The sequence below is a fragment of the Lathamus discolor genome, chromosome 2 (assembly GCF_037157495.1).
Source record: "Lathamus discolor isolate bLatDis1 chromosome 2, bLatDis1.hap1, whole genome shotgun sequence".
NCBI classification, from domain to species: Eukaryota; Metazoa; Chordata; class Aves; order Psittaciformes; family Psittacidae; genus Lathamus; species Lathamus discolor.
The window spans coordinates 110,998,540-111,013,351 of NC_088885.1; positions in this window are offsets into that span (position 1 = coordinate 110,998,540).

Consider the following 14,812-nt stretch of genomic DNA (forward strand, 5'->3'; position numbering starts at 1 on the left):
GATGGAAAAACACCTTTTAAATGTCGTTTCATTGAAGTATCACAGGGAGCACTTTATTTATTTAGTAGACATCACCATGATGTCTCCCAGTCTGTGTCCATCTCCTGGCATTTTACATATGAGAAAAGTCTAAAAATAAAATAAAACATGAAAAAACACAGGCAGAACAGCTGTTGTTCTACCCAGACAAAGCCTTGAATGAAAGCCATTATGATGGAACAGACTCTGTAATTGAAAATCCATTTACATTTTCAAGTCTGATTCCAACTGTAAATCTTAGGTTATACATATGACAGATTAAAAGACTCTGGCCCCACAACACTTCTCCCCAGCAAGAGAAAAACCGTCTGCACAGCATCACTCATGGTTGCTTCAGTCCTGTAGGTACACATTTTTAGAGGACGTGGTGGTATATATTTTCATTTCCCTTCCTTTCATTTTCACATGCAGGAAAATCTCGCACACAGCATTTTCCCCAATATTGTGGTAGTTGGCACACTGGCTAAGGAGTCTGATGTGTGTTTTGATCTTTTTTCCCTTGATTTGAGGGGCTACTGCTCTATTTCCTTTGTAATCACACTAGCCAGGGTAAAAACCCTGTACAGATATATGGCTGTGAAACTAGGCAAAAAAGCCAGGAATACGGCTCTTTCCAAGCAGAGAGAGAGAATGGAAAAGAGCGTACACCATGTAATGGGCTGCGCAAACCCATCTGGAGCTGACTTCCACAGCACTTTGGCCACGCTCTGGGCCCTGTGCTCTTCACGCCACAGGTAAGGGATGAGGGATGACAGTCCTTCCATGTGAAGAGCCAAGAACAAGCTTCACAGAGTTGAAGCAAGCCTTGTTTTGACAGTTTTAACTACTGGCTGAGAAGTGCATGGCCCTTGCACCACAGCTGTTGTGGGGATCTCCCCCACCATGGTTGATGCTGCAGCCAGAGACGTTTCCATGCCCGAAGACCCCGGACAGAATTGGGTCAGCTATTTCCCAATGTACATAAAGCAGATTGCAAGATTCATCCCTAATTTTTAAACACATTAAAAGGAAGACAAAGAAACCATGTGAAGGTTCTGAAGTTTGGCTGAAAAAGAAACCCAAACACTAGTATTAGCCAAAATATGTGACAAGTACAACTTAGAGAAAATATATTATTCATTGTCAACATGATCAGGGCTATACAGGCATTGGAAGGGGGCACACAGCAGGTGTTTGTCCTCCACATGAGATGACACATTTGGAGCCTCACAAAGTGTAATGCCTATTGGAGGGCAGAATCAGACCCATTGCTTCAATTGCAAAAGAGATCTCTGCCTGAGAAAACAAACTCACATGGCAAGGGATTTATTCAGGAACTACTCATGGTGATTAGTGCTCAGGATGTGGTCTCAGGGTGTATTATACATGGCCATCTCAGCATCCAGTAGGTGCCATCAGTAGGTTAGGTGACATCAGAGAGTGCTTGGCAAATACATCACTAATGCCACGCAGCACCACAGACATCCTTGGCCTGATTTAGCTTAGTTCGTATAATAATAAGAGTATAATAGCATAAATAGATTAAATTCTAGAGCATGAACAGTGTGCACTTTAAAAAAAATTAATTAAAACATCAGCTAAAGGATTTTCAAATTGAGTTATCATCCTGCAACTATTATAGCAGGCCAAATTATGTTATTTACATACCAACCAAAGAGGGAAGGAATAATAGAGAAGAGCATTGCCATGAGGGTAACACTTAACTTCAGCTCTTGAATTTAATGGAGAAGGACTTGTTTTCAGTAGTGCTTATACTGTGGTTGCAAGTGCCTCTGAGTGTCACCATGCAGCAGTACAGGAAAAGTGACAGTGGTAAGATGCGCTCTAGACTCTTAAAAGGTGCTATGGGTGAGCAGGGAAAGCTCATTTCTTCCTTTGAGGAAGAAGAAAAAAGGAGGAATTAAGAATTATATTAATTTCACATGACAATTGAGAGACCCTGTTACCCTTGTAACTAAAGTGATGCATATGGAAGGAAAGGCACCCAGACTTATACCCAACAGACTGACCCCTAGGACATCCTTTCTTGATGAACCAGCCTAACAGTGAGGGCTGCGCTTCCTGAACAAGCAAGAATCACATTCAAAGAGCTAAAGGCACTGTGGCATTTGAGGGCATCATTAGGGCTAATTCAGTTTGAGCTAGCTGAAGTCAACATGGTCACTCTGGGGTTTGCATGTCATGTTGTAGTGCCGACAGCCCTGGCTGCAAGAGGAAACAAAACTTGCCAAGAATATTGGCTTCTTCTATCCTGCACATTGACATTTACCTTTTACTTCCCTCCTAGTTGTGCAGAACAACCTTACATTTGCTTGTAATGTATGCTTTAATGAAACAAAGTATTGATTTTAAAATAGACTGTCCCATGCCCAATAAGGAATTACTGAATGCCATTGTGGTTTAGGCAACAGAAGCTAGAGATATTTTAATGTTTTTCACCTCTCAGAAAAGCAGGTGAAATTTGACTCTTATTTTAAAAACTCTACAGCCTAACAAAAGAGGATTTAACCAGGAGACATCCATCCCTCTACTTCACAGATTCTCAGCAAACACACTCCCTAGGGTCCTTTCTCCTGGGGAGTAGACCAGACTGAGCCCCATCTTGTACTGCTATCACACAAGATTTCCATGCGCAACAGTCTATCACAAACCCAATCAATTTTTCTTCCCAGCTTACCCAATTTTTTTTTCACTAAATTAAACAGTAGTTTGCTATAATAATTTAAGCCTGAGCCTGGCAGAGCTGTAGGAGATATGACTATTAGAATCAACTTTCTGGATGACACTTAGCAAAGACTTGAAGGCCCGGTGTGGTAAATCACTTAAATTTGTGCTTGGCTTTAAACAGATCACTGGTCCCACTGATCAATGTCTAAATGACTCTTCACCCCAGTTCCTCCAACTATTCACTACAGATGCTGATGAAATTTGCCAAGCAAAGGAAGGTTTTGTGAGTACTTACACAGGAGCACATGCAAACACTTGGAGAAAGTTGGCTAGAAGATGGACTAGAAATGTTAACACCCAGAAAATTTCACGAGTTCACCAGGTATTTGTAACCAACTATTTCAAGCTACCCTTTGCCTCATTTAACCAGATAGCAGCTGAACAGACCAATTAAACCTTCCCCTCAAATAAGGCAATGAATAAAAAAAACCCAAACCCAAACAAACAAAAAACCCACAATCAAACACAACAACCTATACTGAGTGCATAGACAGAAGTCATGAGGCTGCAATTAGAAAGACTCTTTGAGATAGACCCTACTTCTCCTTTTGCAAAAGTAGCAAAAAAATGTTATGCTATCTATAGAGAAAGCCACAAGCATCTATTATTGCTATTTATACTGTAGAACTAAGGCAGGGTCTATACCTGTGAAAAGAGGGGCACAGGAGTAGTGAGATACAACTAACTAGCTGCAAAGAGCATCACTGCTACTCCAGGAAGGATGATCTCCTCACCTCTTGAGTCCTTTCATACCAAAGCTGCCTGCTCAAAGAGCTGGGGTAAGATTTGTGTGTACTGTTTGCTCTGCTTCAGATGGCCTTTCTTGCAATGCCTCACCCCCTGATTTATACTTTTCTTACGTGAAGAAAGGTTTTAAAACAGAGGTTTTAAAACATTTTTAAGCCCAGAGCTGCAGTAAGAGGGTGGCCCTGCTGGCTGCTGCTGCAACATAGATTACTCTTCCACGCCTGGATTTTAAAGAGAGTGTCCCCTCCCCATGGCTATATTCTGTCCATCTAGAGTCTAATAGATAGCTAAATAATCTTAGGAACTTTCAGGTGAATACTTTGGTAAATTATTACGGTTCCCTTGGATATCCCAGAGAAGTAATTTGCATGTGAAATTTAAGGAGGTAAGTTATATTTAACAAGAAGAGATGTGACTGATAGAAAGTTGTAGTCAGATTTTATCATTTTGATATTTTATCTTCAGGCTAGAAACCACTGTTATCTGAGCATACCTGCTCCTGTGAAGCACAGGGGCACCTCAGATTACTAATGCTGCCCTAAAGAAATTAGGGGGAAATGTATGTATCTCAGTACACTTTTTTTCCAGTGGACTGACGGTCTTTGGCAGCTCTTTGCATATATTTCTCCATGTAAGGTGTTCCCCAATTTCTTCTCTTATCTGCTCTGAAGTGAGAGGAAAAACAACTTGAAAACAAGGAGAAAATGGGCCACAAAGTCATTTGAACTGGGAGTTATACCCAAGGGCAAGTAAAGAAAGTGAAACTACTTCTAGTCATGTCATAGTCGTTCCTTTCTCCCCCCAACCCCCCTACCCCCCAAGTTTGTTCTTCCCCCCCAGGAGCCAGGAACGCTTTTATGTGGTAGCAGATGCTGTCCTTAGGCTGCTTACCTGGCTCCCAGGTCCAGCAAAACACAGGAACTTGTCTAGGAATTTTTCTTTGGAGAAAGATGCTTCAGAGAGTACTTAAATGTTTGCTGGTTTGCTTCAGACTCTGCAGGCTTTAACTTTTTGGCTTTCTCAACCTATTTTTGAGTAAAGCAAAACCTTCAACAGGCTGTATTATTAACAGTGACCTAGTGAAACCTTGTCCCCGAATCACTCTTATGAATCTGCTGCTATCACAGCCCTGAGCACAAACTCAAATGACTAGTTTTAAAATCCAAAACCATAGCTCAGTGGCTCAGAGCTTCTTATGCTGCCATACGTACACTGTTATTTCAACCACACAATTGTGAAACTCCTCAACAATAAAAGAATCTAGTGGCTAGTAACTATGCTGAAATATTGGAATAGTTAGAGAATTTAAGTCTCATTATTAAGGAAAATAAGAAGCCAATACTAAATGCTGTGAGGACACTGAAATTGTGATTAATACAATTGCAAATGCATGAAAAATCCAGATTTGTGAGTCTGGGGAACCACCTAATCTCGAGTGACACTCGAGGTACTACAGTGCTACATATATATCTCTCAATAGATGGAGCTTGCTATCAGTTTTCATAAGAAATTCTCTGTCTCAAGACCATGACTAAGTCCCCAAAAAAGTGAGTAGGCTGATCAGATTCCTCTTCAGTTTTGTAAGAAGCATCAAAAGCAAGCAGCCATCTGGAAAAACAGCAGATCTGAGATTATCTTGAGCAAGTCAATTTAGCCGTTATTCCTAGGCTGCAGCCTGAAGGAAGCGGGTGTGTGTGCAATGAATGAAAATCATCCAGTAAGCTGGTCTGCTCCACTTCCCAGTTATAGACACAGCAAGAGAGAAATAGGGGAGATCATTAAGTTATTCCTGTCATTTAGATCCATCCCACCTAATTTATGGTATGTAACTGTGTTCCTAGGAGAGAAGCCATTTGCCTTAGGCTCTCTTAAGGACAGCACACCACTGCAGCATCACTCATCCCACCTGAAACCTGAATTGCCATTGGTTTTATCAGAAGTGGTCAGGAAGCCTGTGCTCCTCACCAAGGCTTCACGAGCAACAGGGATTTGGGCCTCACTGAAGGAACAGAACTAGCTATGACAGATACAAGTGAATATAAAACAGGAGGTACAAATTATCCCCTTCCTTCCTTCCTCTCAATGCCTCTGAGCCTGCCATTCACATGTCTTTTGTAGGAGTGATGCTCCAGAGCCTAGCTTCAAGGCTCTTCAACTAGGAGGGACTCTGAAGGAAAACAGCCTGTTCGCCACTCTCCCAGTGATGACTAGGTAGATCTTTGGAGCAGTCTCAGAGCCAAAGAGCTCTGCTATTGACCAAAGCCATTTTGCCATTGTGGGTATTAGTGTTCTCTTTGGTCAACTGCTGTCACTTAGCCTGCTTCATCTTTTGGGAGATGAGGGAAGGCTTCCCATAACAGAGTTCCAGCAACCTGCTTGCCACATGTCATTATTATAGAGAATGGGGAGTTGGGTTGTACCACCATGGTGTGTTGCACCATGGCAATAACACTTCATCTTCTGAGCCTGCACTCTTTTCTTACACCTAGAGAAACAGCTTGCCTTTGCAAAGCTAAAGAAATAATGTGTGGATCCATGTGATGCGAGAGTAAACAGCTTTAGATTTGCTACTAATTGCAGTATTAAAAGACAGTGATTTTTTCTTTTTCCCACTACTATATTACAAGTGAGGCTGCCTGGAAAAAGACAGCTTCTAGCAGTGAGCACTTTTAGATAAGGGACAAAAATGTAAACGCTGTGCTGATTCCAAGTCTGTCCAGACATTTTGACTGAACAAGCTATACTTCCAGATGCTTTTCCATACTTCAGTAGGTGAATTGTGGTTTAGTAGTTAGTTGCATTAAGACAACTTTCAGAACAAGAAATCCTCTGCAGCATTTGGGGGGGGGGGGGGTGCATACTGACATTGCAGGGATTTTAAAACGAGTGGATTCTCTAAAGCAATAAGGGTGACTAATTTCCCATTTGATGAATTCACGTGTGCTCAGTTTTCATGTTTTGAAAGGCAACCAAAGTGACATTGTTTCAGGATTCAGTTGGTATGGATAAAGTATAAAAGAAAGCCATGATAGCAAAGTTTATCATTGACACGTACCTTAGAATTTACACATGGACACAGCTGGATTTTCCAGTTTGTGTTCAGCTGGCTCTTAAAGAATGTCATTACTTGCTGTATGTTGGCAGTTTCCAGTCCACGCTGTGTCTGAGAGGGTGATATGAGACCCCCATGCACAGATGATATAGAAACAGCATTTGAAGAGCAGCAGTCTGAGGTGAAACACAGATCCACAAGGTGCAAGACACTTTAAAAACCTCCATTTGGGTATGAAGACCTTTATATATATATATATGTATATATATATATATATATATATGAGGTAGAAAATGACATACTAGTGAAGTGAGCCAGATGTTTGCTAATTGTATTGACCCTCCCTAGGGGTGGGGTTTTTTTTGGTGTATCTTACTAAAATTGTTAGCTGTAGACCCTACCTATTTTAACATATTTAATTGAATTATGCTACAGTTTTTAAAATAATATTTTTCCATTCTTTCTTTTCTTCATTCTTTGCTGCTGAAAACCAACACAATATCAGCACATGGTGATGATGCAGCACCTAAGCTAGAGGATCCCCTTTCCTAAACTGTCCTATGCTGAAGCACAGGAGAGATGCAGCAGCTGACAGAGCAAAAACTTCTGATCTAAAGAATTTATTCAGATAGTTTGCCTTGGTTTGGTTAGATTTTTAGATGATTTGCTGCTCCACAGCTTCAGCACGGCTTTTCCAGGTTCTACTTCTGAAGACTGAGCTAAGAGAGCTGATCCCTTCTTTTCCTTTTGCCTAGATAAGTGACAGTGAGAAGTTATTTGGAATGGACTAAACACTGGTTAGGGATCATTTCCTCATTAACCAAGCCCCTAACACAGAGCTATTGGGCAGCCAAAGGGTACACATTTGCAGTGTGTTGGATTTCTTCCATTTCAGGGCAAAGGAAGCTGAACGTTTGAGCTAAGATGGGCTCTCCCTGCCTTTACCTTCTCTTTTCATCTGCCAAGGGTTCCTTCTTGCTCTCTCCATCGAGACCAAGCTCATCCTCCAGGTCTTTATGGCTCTGACTCTGCCTCCTCCTTGCATCTTACTAACTCCCACTCTCTTTGCCAATGTCTTTCTGGGATTCTTGCTTTCCTGTCTTCTTACATCCCGCCCCAAGCCTGAAGCACTGAGCAGTTTTGCTCTCTTACTTCAAAATCACCCTCAAAGAAAAGCTCATTTGCAAAAGCTTATGATTGGCATTAGTTGCCTACCTCTGCCACTGGCTTTTGTAGGTTTTTTTTATGTGTGTGTTTGAAATAGATTTCAAGTTCTTTGCACAGAGCTATATTTTACCTGAATATTGACAAGGAAGGTCAAAAAGAGGACGACAAGGAGGAAGGAATAAGCTTTAGTAGTGCAATCTACAGGAACTCAATCTGCAAAAATGGTATCATTTTTCAGCAGTGTAATCACAAATCCACAGCATACTTCAGAATTCATACCAATGGCAGATGTGAAAGTAAAGAAGTAACCCCAGGCACCTGTGGTGTAGAAACACAGGTATGTGGTCCAGAAAATGCCTTCCTGCATTCTTTAATAACAAAGCCTGACATTTTATAAAGCACCGGTGAATAAAATTAAAGGGGTTCCACATCAGAGTATGCTCAAAATGAGGGGTATGTTGCAAGGAAATTCTAGCTAAAAAAAGTCCAACTAATCCACGTCCTCTGCTGAACTCACAGTAGTGTTATTAAGTTATTATCCAAAATATATTACTGACTGAGGAAAGGTGCTGTTAGTAGCATGACCATTGCAAATAGCACCCAGATGTGAGACACCTTGTTTTGGGGGAAAAAAAGACCAAAACAAAAACAACAACCAAACAACCAAACAAAAAAAACCCCAAACCAGATTTTTGTGGTATTAGTAGCACAGAGATAGGAACTTCAGTAAATTCTTTCAGCAACAGAAACGACACATGTTCTCTGCATTGGGAGAAAACCAACAATATATGGTAACCACTTCTGCAAACTGATACCCAAACTCAAGATACCCAGATCTTGATGATAAATTAGCCAAATACAAAAGAGACACTTAGAGACAGCAAATAACAGTATCTGAAAACATTTCACGGACTTTTATTTCTGTGGAATATTAATATTTGCATATAAAAATTGTTCATGCTGATAATTACAATGATGACAAAACATAGAAATACTGCAAAGTTTTAGACATAGGCCGAGACAATAGTCCTTTTTCCTAACTCACCACATAGAATCAATGACAGAAAAGAAAGTCATTCAGCTCCTGGATTTGGAGCCATTGCAGGTATATAGCTGCAGTGTGTTGTCTGATCATCATCTCTTGCTAGAAGAGTAAAGTTTGGTTCAATGCAGATGGAGACAATGGATTCTAGTTTGGACAGAATCATCCTGTGAGTGTCTTCAGCATGCTGCAAGAGCATACTCCATGCTCTCAGCTTCCACTGACTCCCATTTTTATTCTACTCTAAAGTTAAAACCCTGGTCTTGATCATGAAAGCCACTAGACACTGCTATTTGTGACCATATCTCCATCTATGTGAAGAGTGGTAGCATTCAAGGACAACTGTGCTAGCGAAAGATGAGGAATAGAAAAATCAGTCATTCTCAGATTAATATGTGAAATGGTCTTCTAGGTGAATCCAGGTAAATGAGCCTTTTCTAGGTACACGTACCAAGTGTATTGATTTTAAAAATTCCACCAAAACATACTGGTGAAACATTTCTCCTGTGACTGGCATGGCAGAATGGGATCATATGGTCTATATTCCCCTGCTATTTATTCAGGAAATCAAGAAGAAACAGAAGTATAAAATGCAGCAGAACATCATAATGAGATTTAACAACATAAAAGTTGTATGTTTGCCCTTGTGAGAAGTGTAACATGCTAATAAAAGAAAGATTCTATTATACGCTTTGTAAAAATGTAATTTAAGTTTTTCTGGGGGGTTATTTTTTGTGTTAATCTAGTTTCTCCTTCACTAGTCCACACATTAAATATGTATCACAGTAACAAACAGAAGTGGTTGGCAGGATGCCATCTAAAAATTAAGTATCAAAGGTAGTACAGCTTGTGTTCATCATTGTTTAGAAGATGAAAGTATCTTGTGCAACTTCCCATGACTGGTTTGGAAATAATAGGTAAGTTACTTAAACCAAATTAATAAGGCAATTTATCCACCTTTCATGCCAGTCCTTCTGTACTGAATGGTGTGCAAACTTGTCCAAGGAGAAAGAAGGTTGAAAAGAAGGGCTCTTGAGCATAAAGGAGGGCAATTATAGAGGGAGAACGAAGCACCAAGCACTACTGCCATCAGAGATGGGAGGCTTCACAGTATATCTTTCTGTAGGAATGATAGCAGAAGTTAAAATGGAAACTCAATTTGGTTTTGGAGCAGGCTTTTATTCCAAAAGATAACATCTGGTTTAGGTGAAGTTTTGTTTTTGGTTTTTTTTTTTTTTTTTTTTTTTGTAATTCAAACTCCACAAACTCTTGATACGAGGTAATACGATCTCTTTTCTATCAACTGACCTCTGAGAAGAGAGATGTTCTCAGATACTGCTGTTGCTAATTGCTTTTATCCATTTGAGCTTTCAGCTGGTGATAGTGTTTAAATCTGGGCTGAAACCTGATTTTGCTTACAATAGCTTTAAAGAAAGATTATCTTGTTTCTCTCCCCCTTACCTTCCAACTTAGCACGCACTAGAAGCATAGCCTCACTGATGCTGTACTCTTCTAACATATCGCTAACTAATTTAGGACACTGAATCTTCATATCCAGAACAGTTGTGGCATCTACTGCCTTACAGATAAGCCATACTGGTACTCTGAGTTTCTGAGTCCCAAAACAGAGAACAGTTTTTGTCTGCCAGTCCAGTGCTCAGTTTGGCATCTCTATTAAATAGCTAATGAGGATAGCTTTAAGAAACATGGTTAGATTTTGCACTGAGGCAACACCAAGTGGCAAGCAGAAGTGACATGCTGCTGACACTGCTATAGGAATCACAATGTCTGCCAGAGGTGCACAGCAACTGCTGGGGTGCTAACTTCTTCAGTCACTGCAGCCAGCTTTCTAGGCTCATTTAACAATATCCCAGTGTGAGCACTAACAGATCAGTGTTGATCCCTCCTCTGCATGAGATCTATGAGAAAGTAACAAATGCTATTCTAAACAGAGAAAAAGCTTGGTATCAAGCAAGAGGTGGCTACAAAACGCTATTAAATCACAGTGGTAAAAATCGTTTTCTTCTTTATCTATTACCCTAAGAATAAGAAAGATTTCATTTATGCTATACTCACAAGTACATTATACTGTTTTTGAGCATACTGGCAATCCTCTCTTCACGTACAACATCAGTCTTGGCTTAAGGGATATCTATTCTAGAAAAGACCCCATGACTTTGGCAGTATCTGCTTAGGACACTTGTAATTGACTTTCTGCTATCTTTGTAAAAGTTTAAAAGCTTATTTTTACTTATTCAGAGAGCTCTCCTCTGTTTTTCTTTTGTACAGCAAGAGGTGGGGCTAGAATAATTTCAAATTATTTATTTAGACTAGCCCTTCATTCAGATGATACTATGGTTTATCAAAGAGATGAGAACTAGTGAAAAAGCCTTGTAAAAAAAAAAAACACAAGTAAACTTTCTTCCAAGCTTGAATGAATACTCCTCAGCATGTCTCACAGTATACGCAGGTGACTCATTCAAAACGATAGAACATACGGAGCCTGTTTTCAGCATCATGAAAACCCCTTCCCCGTGATTTGAAATTAATTGGCATGGCTCTGACATATCCCGCATTTTTTAGGCCGTATCAAACACTGGTTTCTATTATAGATGAAGTGTCAAACTCCGGGCTGGCGGCATGCCCCCAGCTCTCCATTAGCATAGAAGCACCAGCGCCAGCCGCCCCTCGTTCTGCACCCTTTCCGCATTTTCTGGGCAAACACTTCCCTCTTCCGGTACAAAAACTAACTACAGCCACACCACATAGAAAAACCTATTCCCATCTACCCTTTCATACATTATTTTAAATATTTCTTTTAATAATAACAATAAATTTGATATTATTATTATTTGCCTTTTACCATATGAACAGGATGTTTAAGCTTTTTCCTACACGTGAATATTGGCAGTACCTGAGCTTTTTGGCCAGACACGAATGGCATTCTTAGGAGACCTGGGCAATCACACTGGGGTTGGCTTTCTCTCAGTTCTCTGAATTAAAACACTGGCTGAAGCCATGGCAGTCCTTCACCTTAAACAAACGATCAAACAAAAAGTAAAACTTAGCAATGATATTATCTAATGCTCAAAATATAATCATCATAGATCAGTTTGGGTTGGAAAGGAACTTCAGAGGTCATTTAGCTCAACACCCCTGCAATGAGCAGGGACATCTTCAACTAGATCAGGTTGCCCAGCACCACATTCAGCCTGGCCTTGAATGTCTCCAGGAATGGTGCATCCACCACCTCTCTGGTCAACCTGTGCCAGTGTTTTACCACCCAAACAGTTCTGGTCAGACCCTCCCCTTGCAAGCAACTTTGCTGATTGAATGGTTTTCTGCTGCCTCCTACACCTACCCCTGAAAATGTGCATTTAACCCCACATCAGCAATGCAGATATAAACAGCTGAGCTTGCACAGCCTGTGAGAAGGCATGGGTGAGCTAACTTGCTGACATAGCCAGCTCAACCCAAAGCATCTGCATGATCCTCCCTGCCAGCAAGGCAGTGAGGGCTCGTCCCAGCCTGCTGGTCTGCTGGAAAAAAGCCGGAGCCTCCAGCCAGCAAAGCTGGATTCAGGAAAGGACTCCTGCCCTTAACCTGTGAAAAGAAATCAAAGTATGTACTGGAGAACTGCATGCCATAACTCGAGGACACCCCAGCTGAACATGTTGCCTTCAGGGATTAAGAGATAACAGCGGAAGACAACTGCTGAAATTCTCATGTGAAGAACCAAAGATGGGCAGGAGGGTGCCTGCACTCATCATGCTTCAGAAACCACAACTGGCCAAAAGCCTCAGGTTACAGTGCTAGAAAAAGCAGGCTCCACAATAAGGAGGGCTTCAATACCAAGCTGAATTCCTTGCACTCTCCTAGTGATTTAAAAGATAAATGATTTCTAAAAAGGAGAGTCAAGAGGAGAAAAAAGCAATTGACCAGCTAGGCATCTGCAGTGCAGATCAGTGACTAAGAAGAGTACAAAAATTGCCAATATTTCTCTTTCCTGAAACAAAAAATGACTACTTGTAACTTAACTGAAAGCAATGTTCTTGCTCAAAAACCAGCCATTTGTAGCTCATCCAAATATAATGTTCCTGCACAGAAAGCAGCCATTTGTAACTCAGAAACTCAGAGGCAATGTTCTCACTCCACTGGGAGTTTACTCAACATCATTAGGCTAACATGTTGTTACTGTTTTCAGCATGGTATCCTACCTGGGTGGGCAAATATATTGGTTATTGTGCTCTGGCCTCTGCAAGTTGTTCATGCGCTGGTGAGGACAGTGAGGTCTACAGAAGTAAGAAACACCTCCTCCAGCCTTCCCAGGAGAACATCACAGCAGTATGAAAAAGACAGGTGACCACTGTGCTTACCGTGAGATTTGGCTAAGAAAGAGTTATGGGATGAGTGCATTTAAATCAGCACAGATTCAGCTTCACCTGACAGCAAAAGTAGGAAGAAACACAGGAAAATATCTTCCATGCTATTCAGCACAACAATTTTCTGTGCATATTTCCTACGTGTTTTGTATAGGGTAAACCCTGTGCTGTCTTAATACACTGGTATCATCTAAAAAGGGAAAAAGCTGTCACCTGGAGTAGTATTCATCTCACTTAAACTCAGCTGTCTAAATGCAGAGAAAGAGGCACTGGCAGGGTCATATTCCTCCTCTGCCCTCATCCAGATGCTTTAAGCTGTAAAGCAGAACAAGGCTGAGGTTTAAAAAGCTATTGGATAATTCATGACAAAGTTTTTCTCTATTATATACTGAGGGAGAGGGGAGATTCCAAACAAATGAGTCAATGCTTTCCTTATTTAAAATTATTGGGAGTTTTGGCAGGCCAGTGCTCCCCCCCCCCCCCCCCCCCCCAGTGAATTAGGACCATCAGGTCCCTATATACAAGGGGAAGAAGCCTACCTTCATCAAAGTACATAGCTTTGCCTTTCAGGGGTCAAATAAATGCATTTGATGTCACAACACGGATTCCTTGTGTTGAGGAATTTAGATGTAAGGGCAGACACCCACCCAGGAACATGGTGACAGTCTAAACAGACATAGGCTGGTTTGTTCAGTACTAGTCACACATCTTGAGAGCCATTCATCACCAGGACAGGCTGGTGTGCTCAGCCATAGTTGGGTTTTTAGTAACAGTGATTGCTTAATGTTCAGCACTGATAAGAGAAAAGGTGGGGTGGGGTTTTGGTTGGGTTTGGGTGGTTTTTCCTTTTCCTAGGAAAGTGACTCAAATGCTTCTGCTTTGATAGCAAAAAGGAAAGCAGGACTGAGAAGCAGTGAGAGAAAACAGTGTCCCCAGTCAGTTTTGAGGTGCCCTTGAGAGATCCAGAAGACATCTGATGAATAACAATATTTGAGAAGAGTTTACGGCTGGACATAACAAGGGTCCCCAACTCATAGCTGCAAGTTTGGACATGGGTATGGAAGACTAGGCATCATTTGTCAACATTTCCAATGCCTTTTTCCAGTTTTCAAATGGCTGTCAAGAACCAAGTGTGGGAACTGTTTGGCCTAGGTGGAGAATGGGGTCTTTAAAGGAGCTGAGGCACACAAAAATATACATTTCACAATAAACATTTCTTTTTTGCAGGGCTACTTCAGACTAGGAGTTAAATCTAGAGAAGCAATGATTAGACTTCCACCCACGGTGACTCGGGGGAGGTACCTACAGGACAGTATTCAACCTGTGAACTGTTAGTGCCGAGGTGAAAGTTCCTCATCATTCTTCCTTCAGTGGTACTTCGCAGATGGTGGCAGACCGCGGCTCCGAGGTGCCGGTCACCAGAAACAACCACCACACCTGTCACTCTCACACAGGTTAACCTTGCAAAGCCGCTTTCCGTTAGACAACCTCATACTGACAAAAACGAAGAGCTCCCTGCTCCTTCCTCTCCACACACCCCCGCCTTCAGCACCCCAACGGCTGCCCGAACGACCGGGACCCGCGCATGCGCCCAGACCCCGGCTGACCGCTAGGGGGCACACCGGGGGAGGAGTAGGGAGGCGGGGCGTCCCCAGG